Below are 9,543 nucleotides of genomic sequence, written 5' to 3' on the forward strand. Positions count from 1 at the left end.
GACAACGGAGAAGGACTGAACCATGTCAAAATGACGATGCAAGAATTACAGCTGCAGACGAGGTGTTTCGAGAAAGACAGTGAAGATCTCCACAGGGAGGTCCCCAGCCAATTGACCTTCTTCAGAAATGGTTTTTGTACTCCTAAGCGACCAGCACATGGGACAACTCGCTGACCCTCTCTCCCCATAGCTGGAATGGAGGAACGGTGGCCTTTTACCCTTTCGAGAAAGAAAAGGAATTCTTCCCCTCCCTTCCCCTGACTTGCCACTTAATGTGCCGGGGAGCCAGGTGACCCCCCCACCAGCTGAAGCAACAGCTTCACCCTCTCCCTCCCAGTCACTGATTTTTCTGACACCCCAGCACTTCCCGGGCGAGTCCCTGATGCCATTAATGGTCATTAAGCAAGTGCAGTTTTGCCCATTGCTGTCACTTGTCGTAACTCCAAGCCGATCGCCCTGCACCCAAGTCATGAGCGTGTGACCCTGGGGTTGCTGCTACAGTCATATGTGCAAGGACCCATGATACATCACACTTTTCAGTGCCATTGGAACTTTGAACGGTCCCAAAAGGAAAGGCTATAAAACTAGGACTATTGCAGGGTACTTGTTTAGGGACTGTACAAGATTTAATCTTTTTGTTTCTTTAGCCACATTTTCATAACATCTTTTTAAGCTGAATAACATCTAATCCTTATGTGTATTTCCCTTTGACTCCATTTGACATGGATAGAAAAACCTGGATTCTCTGGATCTCTAATGCTAGATTTCAGATGCAAGGGACAACGTTTTAATTTGGACTTTACCCCCAAAACAAGGGGCAACATCTGTGGCTTCCCAGCTCTCCGGACAATGGACAGTTGTCCATTCAGGTGGAGGAGCTCTGGAGGATGAGGATTCAGGGCTCACTTGCAAAAGCCCCTGAAGAGCCGGCCAATCAGTGAATAAGCCAGGCCCTCCAGTGAAGGCAGCCAGTTGGTGATTATTTTTCAACTCTCCAGAAAGGGGCTGGGACTGGCTGGCTGGCTATCTAGAGAAAAAATGGGCTTCAAGATGTCCCAGTTCAAGATAGGCATTGACCACCAAGCTGGAAACTGACCGGGCTCAAAGATTTGGGGAAATTAAGCTAAAAAGGGACTCCTTTGGCTAGATATGGTTATTTCCCGAACACACTCGGCCTGGTGATAGATTTATCTATATTTATTTATTATTTTTATTACTGAGATTTATTACTGACCTTTATTGTTTCCCTAAATAGCTCAAGGCAGTGAACATACCGAAGACTCCTTCGTCCCTACAACAACAAGCTTGTGAGGTAGGCTAAGACTGAGAGAGGGAGACTGGCTCAAGGTCACCCAGCAGACTGTCGTGCCTTGGATGGCCCTGGTCAGTACTTGGAGCGGAGGCTTCTTTCCTAATTCACCTCCTACGGTCACCAGAAGCAACCTAGTAGGGCCAGCGATGGCCAAACTGATCGATTGCTGATGCCGACTCCTTTGCACTCTTTTGAGATGTGATTTGACTTGAACAGGAGTCAGAATCAAATGGGAACTTGGGACAGTTAGAAGGGAGGTCATGATCGATGCATTATGTCCATGTTTCCCAAAAAGGGCCACTTTAAGGCCAGTTAGCAAAATGGCCCCTGAACGGAGGAAGGATGTGACTGTGTCTCTCCATTTCTTCAGACAGGTCAGCAACAGGGAAGAAAAGGCCCTACAGTGAATATCCCTGGGCTATCTCTCAGTGGCCAGTGATGGTTAAGCAGTCAAGAGATGCCTTTGACCTTCAGACCCAGGAATTCAAGAGACAAACGACAGATGAAAGAGCACCACACTTGCCTCAAGAAGATGGTCGATCAACTAAAGAGCACAACAAAAAAGTGGCAGAAAACTGCTGGACAAAAGAGAAAGGTTGGAGCGTGCCACCACCACGATCCCTCAGCGAGGGCTAAAGATCAAATATTTGGTGAAACACACTGAAGAACTGCACAAAGAACGCTGCAGGTCAGCAGCCAAGCGGCCTTTCTCAAATATGAGAAGGCTGCCTTAGAACCTTTGAGAAGAGGTCTCGAGGAAGTCTGGAACCTTCTTAAGAACTGAAGAAGCACCTCTAAAGTCTGCAGCATTTACAGGTTGAGACGGACCAAAGTTACTACGTGGAGAAAAGCCACTCCAGCCAACTGATGCAGAAAGTCAGTCCTCTTCAGCAGAATTTGAGGGAAAAAAAGAAGCAAGTCAACAATCTACAGCAGCAATAGCAGCCGCCGCAGAGCTATGCTTCCCAGGCCACAGTTGGAGACCTGTGGAAAGCCGAGGAGGACAACGGAGAAGGACTGAACCATGTCAAAATGACGATGCAAGAATTACAGCTGCAGACCAGGTGTTTCGAGAAAGACAGTGAAGATCTCCACAGGGAGGTCCCCAGCCAAGTGGCCTTCTTCAGAAATGGTTTTGGTGCTCCTAAGCGACCAGCACATGGGACAACTCGCTGACCCTCTCTCCCCATAGCTGGAATGGAGGAACGGTGGCCTTTTACCCTTTCACTCCCTTCCCCTCCCTTCCCCTGACTTGCCACTTAGTGTGCCGGGGAGCCAGGCGAGCCCCCCCCCCTACCAGCTGAAGCAACACCTTCACCCTCGCCCTCCCAATCACTGCAGGGCTGTCAGCTGAGCTGAACACCTCACAGCCACCGAGCATCAGGGCCTCAGAGGGCTGGGGAATCCCAGGGCTCCGAGCCAAAAAGGAGCCTGGAGGTGAACTTGGTAGGGTGAGTCCACAGGCTCCTCTCCAAGCCTCAGAGTTCCAGCTGAGGATGAGGGCCACCAGGGACAGGGTGAGGGCTCTGCGGTGGGCAGAGCAGAAAGTCTGGCCAGAACAGGATCTGGAACCCACAACCGAGTGGCTGAATGAGCCGAGCAGCTGGCATCCCCGCAGCCCACAGGAGAGGAGCAGAGAGGAGAACAGCTAGAAGCCGAACTGGGAGCCGAGGGGTCCGCAGGAGACGCCACGAGGCAGCAGAGACCCCCGGAGGCCGCAAGGCTGACGGAGCTGGTGGCAGAGCTGGAAGACAGGGCTGGGCTGAGGGTCTCGGGGGCAGGCAGACATTCCTGCTGCTCCAGAGCCTGCACGAGAGTGGCAACAGAAGGGAGAAGCCGGGGGTGGTCAGTGGCCTGTGGGTGGTCAAGTAGTCTTAGGGGTGGTAGAACATAAGAGATTGATTCATAGGGCTGGAAGGGACTTTGGAGGTCTTCTACTCCAACCGTCTGCTCAAGGCAGGAACTTTCTGCCATCCCAGTCAAATGGTTTGCTTGTTCATTTTTGAAAACTTCCAGTGATGGAGCACTCACAACTTCTTACTGTCTCAAAATTTCTCCTGACTTCTTGGTTGGGTCTCCCTTTCAACGTCCACCCTTGTCTTTTTTCCTGCTCTGCAGTTCTTAAGTCACTCCCTGTCCTTTGAGACAGACCCTAACAGTGTGGAAGACTACTGTTGTGTCTGCCCGATCCTTATCATCTTCGATAAGTTACACATAGCGAACTCCCTGAACCGTTCATGAAACGATTTAGCCTCCAGCTCTTAAATCATCTTTGTTGCTCTTCTCTTCAAACTTTCTGCAGTCTCAGCAACATTTTCTATCCCACCAGTGTGATATAATGCGGTACCAGCACTTCTGGCGATCTTGAAACTGCCCCTCTTTTATTGCTGCCTAAGACTGCTTTGGCCTATGTTGACATCTGCAGCACACATCTGGCTGATCCTTAAGTGGTTTTCCTCCTGATCCGTCTCACAATTATCCCTGCTGAGCCAGGTACCGCCCATTCTGTGCCTGTGCAATTGATTTTCCTGCCTAAGGAAGAACTGTACTTTTCTCACCAATGAACTGCATCCTGTTCAGGTCTGTCAAGATCCTCTTAGATGTTGAGCCTATCTTCCAACAATCTTGATGTCCTCTGCACATTTGGTGAGTTCTCCTTCTATCCCCTCATCTAGATCATTGATGAAGATGTGGAAGAGATCTAGGCCGAAGGCAGATCCCTGAGGTACCCCACTGAATGCTTCCCTTCTTGTAGATGTAGCGGTAGCTCCATTAAGGAATAAACACTGGGTGCGGCTGGTCAGCCCCCTGAGGACCCATCTGAAGGTGATACTGGTGGATGTCCATTTCTAGGTGCTCGAAATCCTCCACTTGATTCTCTATTCCAGGATTTTCCCAGAAATTGATGTCAAGCTCTTTTTCCAGTTGTCTGAGAGCTCCCCTGGACTGCAGGAGCATTCAGAAATGACGTTTGGTGACACCAAAATTAGGTCTGCCAGCTCCTTTGGAAGCCTGGGAGGGTCGGCGTGATTTCTACCCATCCAGAGTGGATTGGTCCTCTTTGACTAATTTCGTGCCTATTTGGAATCGTATATAGATTCTATCTCTCTCGATGTTGCTGTTGATAGGCTGTTTTTTTTTCTTTTGCTGAAAAAGAGATGGAAAGGAGTTAAGCATTTCTGAATTCACCCTGCTGCCTGTCTCCTTCCTGCCTTCTGCTCCCATCAGTGGACCTATTGACTTTCTTGACTTTCTTCTTGTTCCTTACATAAAATTTTCCTTTATTATTTTTGGTCTTTGTTGCCAGTCTTTGCCCATTCCAGGCCTTTGCTATTCCGAGTCGGTCCTTGCAAATTCAGTCTACTCGCTGGTATTCTGCTTTACTTATGTGCCCTTCTTTCCATTTTTTTCTACCTGACCATATTGTACTTCTCAGAGGGCTCTTTGAGCAACCATTCTGGTATCTCATGATATCTTTAATTTTTCTGTGTCTTATTGTTTTTGCTCGGTCCTTCATCGTTTCATTTTCCAGGGTTTTCTTTTAATCAAAATGGACATATATAATACGTTACAGGTGTAGAGTTTAGCTATCTATTAGGGCTTGTTAAGGCACTTGAGCTATGTTTTAACCAAACAAGCTTTTTAAAAAGTGGAAACATATAATAAAGGAGAGAAATATCGGCATATATAGGGGGGTTTAGGATTTTGTTTTCATTTCATACCTTAGATATTATATATGCAGTAGACATATATAATGCATTACAAAAATAGTATAGTTATTGAAGATTTGTTTTAGTCTTTTTTTTAAAGTGGACATATGCATTGAAAATACAGTGTAGGAATATATTAGGGCATTTTTAGTATCTCAAGGTTTGTTCTAAATAAATGTATTTCTCAAACTGTGAACATATAGGGTGCAGGAGAAAAGTGGGGTGTTGGGGCTTTTTGAGTTACTGGAGATGTGTTGTAACAGAATGTTTTTTTAACATTGGGATATATAATGCAGGCGAGCAATAGAGTACTTACAGCTGGATGTTAGGTCGTCCTTCTCTTGCTCCCCCCTAGAGGCTCTGGAGCAGCAGGAGCTTCTGCCTGCCCCCGAGACCCTCTACCCAGCCCCGTCCCCCAGTTCCGCCACCCGCTCCCTCCGCCTTGCTGCCTCGGCGCTCTCTGCTCCCCCGAGGCCTCTCCTGGGGACCCCTCGGCCCCCGGCCCAGCTCCTGGCTCCTCTCCTCTCCTCTCCTCTCCTGCGGGCTGTGGGCTCCCGACTGCTCGGCCCATGCGGCTGCTCGGTTCCGGTTCCCAGGTCCAGCGGTGGCCAGACTAGCCTGGCACACTAGGTAGCAAGTCCCCCACCCCCTCCCTCTCTGCCCCCGTCCCCCATCCTCTCCTGGATATGTAGTGAAACCTGATTGTGCGGCTGCCATCCTGATTTTGCTGACACCCCAGCACTTCCTGGGCGAGTCCCTGCTGCCATTAATGGTCATTAAGCAAGTGCCGTTTTGCCCATTGCTGTCACTTGCCGTAACTCCAAGCCGATCGCCCTGCACCCAAGTCTTGAGCGTGCAACCCTGGAGATGCTGCTACAGTCATATGTGCGAGGACCCGTGATACATCACACTTTTCAGTACCATTGGAAGTGTAGGCACAGCGAGGATCTCCCTCGTTTGGATGTGTCAGAAGAAAGAGACAGTTCCCATTAAGGCAGAATTAGGGGGCAAGACTAGAAATGTGGGGCTCAATCCCGGATCACAGTGGTGCTGATACCTGCCGTGTTAGCAGCCTCCGTTCCTGTGGACAAACTGCCAATCCACCATCTCAAAGGTACATGTCTCCAGAAAGGGGCTGGGACTGGCTGGCTGGGGGGAGGGGCCAGCAATGTGATCTAGAGAAAAATGGGTTTCAAGATGTCCCAGTTCAAGATAGGCATTGAGACCACAAAGCTGGAAACTGACCGGGCTCAAAGATTTGGGGAAATTAAGCTAAAAAGGGACTCCTTTGGCTAGATATGGTTATATCTCGAACACACTCGGCCTGGTGATAGATTTACTTATTTTTTATTATTTTTATTACTGAGATTTATTACTGACCTTTATTGTTTCCCTAAATAGCTCAAGGCAGTGAACGTACCGAAGACTCCTTCGTCCCTACAACAACAAGCTTGTGAGGTAGGCTAAGACTGAGAGAGGGAGACTGGCTCAAGGTCACGCAGCAGACTGTCGTGCCTTGGATGGCCCTGGTCAGTACTTGGAGCGGAGGCTTCTTTCCTAATTCGCTTCTTACGGTCACCAGAAGCAACCTAGTAGGGTCAGAGATGGCCAAACTGATCAATTGCTGATGCCGACTCCTTTGCACTCTTTTGAGAGGTGATTTGTCTTGAAAAGGAGTCAGAATTAAATGGGAACTTGCGACAGTTAGAAGGGAGGTCATGATCAATGCATTATGTCCATGTTTCCCAAAATGGGCCACTTTAAGGCCGGTTAGCAAAATGGCCCCTGAACGGAGGAAGGATGTGACTGTGTCTCTCCATTTTTTCAGACAGGTCAGCAACAGGGAGGAAACGGCCCAAAAGTGAATATCCCTGGGCTATCTCTCAACGGCCAGTGATGGTCTCCATCTCCAGGTTAAGCAGCCGAGAGATGCCTTTGACCTTCAGACCCAGGAATTCAAGAGACAAACAATGGATGAAAAGCAGCACACTTGCCTCAAGAAGATGGTCGATCAACTAAAGAGCACAACAAAAAAGTGGCAGAAAACTGCTGGACAAAAGAGAAAGGTTGGAGCGTGCCACCACCATGATCCCTCAGCGAGGGCTAAAGATCAAATATTTGGTGAAACACACTGAAGAACTGCACAAAGAACGCTGCAGGTCAGCAGCCAAGCGGCCGTTCTCAAATATGAGAAGGCTGCCTTAGAACCTTTGAGAAGCGGTCTCGAAGAAGTCTGGAACCTTCTTAAGAACTGAAGAAGCACCTCTAAAGTCTGCAGCATGAACAGGTTGAGACGGACCAAAGTTACTACGTGGAGAAAAGCCACTCCAGCCAACTGATGCAGAAAGTCAGTCCTCTTCAGCAGAATGTGAGGGAAAATAAGAAGAAGCAAGTCAACAATCTACAGCAGCAACAGCAGCCGCCGCAGAGCTATGCTTCCCAGGCCACAGTTGGAGACCTGTGGAAAGCTGAGGAGGACAACGGAGAAGGACTGAACCATGTCAAAATGACGATGCAAGAATTACAGCTGCAGACGACGTGTTTCGAGAAAGACAGTAAAGATCTCCACAGGGAGGTCCCCAGCCAAGTGGCCTTCTTCAGAAATGGTTTTGGCGCTCCTAAGCGACCAGCACATGGGACAACTCGCTGACCCTCTCTCCCCATACCTGGAATGGAGGAACGGTGGCCTTTTACCCTTTCGAGAAAGAAAAGGAATTCTTCCCCTCCCTTCCCCTCCCTTCCCCTGACTTGCCACTTCGTGTGCCGGGGAGCCAGGCGAGCCCCCCCCCCACCAGCTGACGCAACACCTTCACCCTCGCCCTCCCAATCACTGCAGGGCTGTCAGCTGAGCTGAACACCTCACAGCCACCGAGCATCAGGGCCTCAGAGGACTGGGGAATCCCAGGGCTCCGAGCCAAAAAGGAGCCTGGAGGTGAAGTTGGTAGGGTGAGTCCACAGGCTCCTCTCCAAGCCTCAGAGTTCCAGCTGAGGATGAGGGCCACCAGGGACAGGGTGAGGGCTCTGCGGTGGGCAGAGCAGAAAGTCTGGCCAGAACAGGATCTGGAACCCAGAACCGAGTGGCTGAATGAGCCGAGCAGCTGGCATCCCAGCAGCCCACAGGAGAGGAGCAGCGAGGAGAACAGCTAGAAGCCGAACTGGGAGCCGAGGGGTCCGCAGGAGACGCCACGAGGCAGCAGAGACCCCCGGAGGCCGCAAGGCTGACGGAGCTGGTGGCAGAGCTGGAAGACAGGGCTGGGCTGAGGGTCTCGGGGGCCGGCAGACATTCCTGCTGCTCCAGAGCCTGCAAGAGAGTGGCAACAGAAGGGAGATGCCGGGGGTGGTCAGTGGCTTGTGGATGGTCAAGTAGTCTTAGGGGTGGTAGAACATAAGAGATTGATTCATAGGGCTGGAAGGGACTTTGGAGGTCTTCTACTCCAACCGTCTGCTCAAGGCAGCAACTTTCTGCCATCCCAGTCAAATGGTTTGCTTGTCCATTTTTGAAAACTTCCAGTGATGGAGCACTCACAACTTCTTACTGTCTGAAAATTTCTCCTGACTTCTTGGTTGGGTCTCCCTTTCAACGTCCCCCCTTGTCTTTTTTCCTGCTCTGCAGTTCTTAAGTCACTCCCTGTCCTTTGAGACAGACCCTAACAGTCTGGAAGACTGCTGTTGTGTCTGCCCGATCCTTATCATCTTCGATAGGCTACACATAGCGAACTCCTTGAACCGTTCATGAAACGATTTAGCCTCCAGCTCTTAAATCATCTTTGTTGCTCTTCTCTTCAAACTTTCTGCAGTCTCAACAATGTTTTCTATTGGGCTGACCAGAATTGGATACAGTATTCCAAGGTGGTCTCACCAGTGCGATATAAAGCAGTACCAGCACTTCTGGCGATCTTGAAACTGGCCCTCTTTTATTGCTGCCTAAGACTGCATTGGCCTGTGTTGACAGCTGCAGCACACTTCTGGCTGATCCTTCAGTGGTTTTCCTCTAGATCCGTCTCACAGTTATCTCTGCTGAGCCAGGTACCGCTCCTTCTGTGCCTGTGCAATTGATTTTCCTGCCTAAAGAAGAACTGTACTTTTCTCACCAATGAACTGCATCTTGTTAGATGGGCCCAATGTTCACGTCTGTCAAGATCCTCCTGGATATTGAGCCTATCTTCCAACAATCTTGATGTCCTCTGCACATTTGGTGAGTTCTCCTTCTATCCCCTCCTCTAGATCATTGATGAAGATGTGGAAGAGTCCTGGGCCCAAGGCAGATCCCTGAGGTTCCCCACTGAATGCTTCCCTTCTTGTAGATGTAGCGGTAGCTCCATTAAGGAATAAACACTGGGTGCGTCTGGTCAGCCCCCTGAGGACCCACCACTTGATTCTCTATTCCAGGATTTTCCCAGGAATTGATGTCAAGCTCTTTTTCCAGTTCTCTGAGAGCTCCCCTGGGCTGCAGGAGCATTCAGAAATTATATTTGGTGACCCCAAAATTAGGTCTGCCAGCTCCTTTGGATGCCTGGGAGG

The 9,543-nt window shown here is 49.6% G+C and overlaps 1 long non-coding RNA gene across 1 annotated transcript; it reads left to right on the top strand.

Annotated features, from left to right (window-relative positions):
* The first annotated feature begins 3,139 nt into the window (after positions 1-3,139).
* Positions 3,140-8,145, top strand: LOC120303717. Its single transcript, XR_005555504.1, has 3 exons — positions 3,140-6,136; positions 6,424-6,480; positions 6,851-8,145. It is a non-coding gene; the product is annotated as an uncharacterized LOC120303717 (long non-coding RNA).
* Positions 8,146-9,543: the final 1,398 nt, after the last annotated feature.

The sequence above is a fragment of the Crotalus tigris genome, unplaced genomic scaffold, assembly GCF_016545835.1.
Source record: "Crotalus tigris isolate CLP2741 ecotype Arizona unplaced genomic scaffold, ASM1654583v1 scf7180000024479.98521, whole genome shotgun sequence".
NCBI lineage: Eukaryota > Metazoa > Chordata > Lepidosauria > Squamata > Viperidae > Crotalus > Crotalus tigris.